A 2,734-nucleotide genomic window follows, 5' to 3' on the forward strand; every position below is an offset into this window, starting at 1 on the left:
CCCTCAAGGTAGCTACGGAACCAATCTGTGACGGATGAGGAGACGTTTAATAATTTTAAAAAGGACAGTAGGACGTCAAAATCAACACTATTGAACGCATTGCTAAAGTCAAGGAGAGTAAGCAGTGTCACTTCCTGACGCTCCATACCCATGCGGATATCATCGGATACCTTGACCAGAGAAGTAACTGTGCTATGCCCCGGACGAAAGCCAGACTGCAATGCGTTCATTAGATGACCTTTGGAGAGGAAGGAAAACAACTGGTGATGAACCACACGTTCAAGCACCTTCGATAGGAAAGGAAGTATGGAGATGGGACGGTAATGGGATAAAGAAGATGGGCTAGATATCTTGGGAATAGGGACTACAATAGCTTGCTTCCAAATGTTGGGAAAGGTAGATGAAAACAGCGAGGAATTAAGGATATGAGTAATCACAGGAAGGATAATATCAAGGATAGGGATAAGCATATTGCGGCTGATATCATCACCGCCAACAGCGTTAGAGGAAATGGACAGGACTTGTTTTCTAACATCATTTTCCGAAACTGGAGTGAAATCTAAAGAGTTAGGAGAAAAGATAGGGGAATTATTTAGGCGTTGTAAAGTGACAGACTTAGTTGCGGAATCGAAACTAGCTGCACCAGAAGTAAAATGCATGTTGAGAGCATCAACATCTACGTCAGAAGGGGGGTTGGGCTTCGATTTCCCAATACCAAGAGTATTGAGAAATTTCCACACCTGAGGGGGATCACCATTAGCAACTGAAGCAAAGATGTAACGGCGCTGAGCATCCCTACACGCAGTATTGCTCCGATTCCTAGCACTCCTGTACCTATCCTTATTGCGCTCAGATGAGTTGAGCTTGTAGCGAGTTCTCGCATTAGCTTTCTTAGCCATAAGCACCCGCAGCTCATCAGTTAACCAAGGTGCTGGGAAATGCTTTAGGCGAACAGCTCGTACAGGCGCATGCTTATCATAAAGATTGGTCAGGAGTGAGTTGAACACGTTGACCTTATCATCAACTGAATCAGCGCCATACACGAGGTCCCAGTCAACACCGCAAGCATCATGCCCCAGTTGATCACAGTTCATGTCTTTAAAATTACGCTGGAAAAGAATTTTAGCTTTGGCTTTAGGGGGACGAATTCGATAAGAGAGGAAAAGCAAATCGTGATAAGAAAAGGCATCAGCAGCGAATTGCCCACGGGAATCAACATGATCAAGAGAGGACACTATTGAAAGGTCAAGTAAGGACGGGACACAGTTCGGAACATGATGAGTAGAATTAGACGGCAGGATATGCAGATTAGCACCTTCAACTATAGAGCGAAGTTGTTGGGAACGGGAATCGTTCTTCAAAAGGCACGTGTTAAAGTCCCCTAATATCAATGTATGTTGATACAATGGGACAAACTCTTGAAGGAGACCGTCAAAACCAGGAAAATAGTTAACGCCTCTGTCAGGAGAATAGAAGACCCCCAAGAGAACCCTTACGTGCGATAAGGACACCTCCAGGAAGAGATGTTCAGCCGAGCCCGAATATTCAGGCGGAGACTTACTAATAATTTTATACGGGATTTGGCCGCGCAAGTAAATGGCCACCCCGCCACAGCGACATCCAATACGGTCATTCCGAATTAGCTGGAACCCAGGGATAGGATATAATGATGAAGAGAGGCCGGGCTTCAGAAACGATTCGGAAATGAGGATGGCATCCAAGTTTTTTACACTAAAAGAGGCTAGCATGTCGGGATAATGACTAGGTACACTTTGCGCATTAATATGTACCACGTTGAAATTTTTTGGAAAAGCCTGGAAACTAGAATTTAAAGATTCAGAAAGAGGAGTTACTGTGCTATGGAAACTATCATCTGACGAATCAGAACAAGAGAGATAATTAGCGCCACTATCCTCAGAGCAACTACCAGAGCGAGACATGTCTGTGTGTGAATAATAAAAAAATAATAATAATAATAATAAAAAAATAAAAATAAAATAAAAAAATAATAATAAAATAGATAAATGAATTAAAAAAAAATCAATATTATATGTTAAATAAATATACAAACAATAACCTAGAAATTAGGCAACTATATTATTATAAATTAAATATCAAGTTCCTACCTGCCAACAGCCAAGTGCCATAGAATACAACATTGAACAACAATAAAAAAAAAAGAAGAACCAAAAGAAAAGTAAAATAAAAGTAACAAACATTAATTACAAAATGCAGAAAAAGTTAAAACAAATCTGAACAAATGCGAACAAACATAAAATAAATAAAACAAAAACAAGCACAAAGTAACATGCGTGTATCGGAACGCAACTAGGGTGGAGTTTATGTAGTAGAAAGCGGAACTTAATAATACGTAGTGACATCTTGTCAACAATAATGCTATCTCTGTTCCACTTAATAATAGTGACCAAAACATGCAACAGAAAAACAATTTGACACTGGCATAAATGCACGATCATAATAAAAATAGATTTGTCAACCTGATAGTGGGAAAGATATTAGAAATTAGAAAATTTGTTAAAAAATTACTGTTAGAGGTGGAATGGAAATAAAAGTGACTGAACAGTTCTCCGAATACCTCCCACTACCTAATACAAAACGATGATTTTAGGACAAAAGACAATGAAATCGGAGGTAACAGAAAACAGGTAGGTTAACAAATACAATTTACAAATACAATAATAATTAACGGACAATGACATAAAGATAAGGACAC

Source organism: Pectinophora gossypiella, chromosome 5 (genome assembly GCF_024362695.1).
Source record: "Pectinophora gossypiella chromosome 5, ilPecGoss1.1, whole genome shotgun sequence".
In the NCBI taxonomy this organism is placed as follows: Eukaryota; Metazoa; Arthropoda; class Insecta; order Lepidoptera; family Gelechiidae; genus Pectinophora; species Pectinophora gossypiella.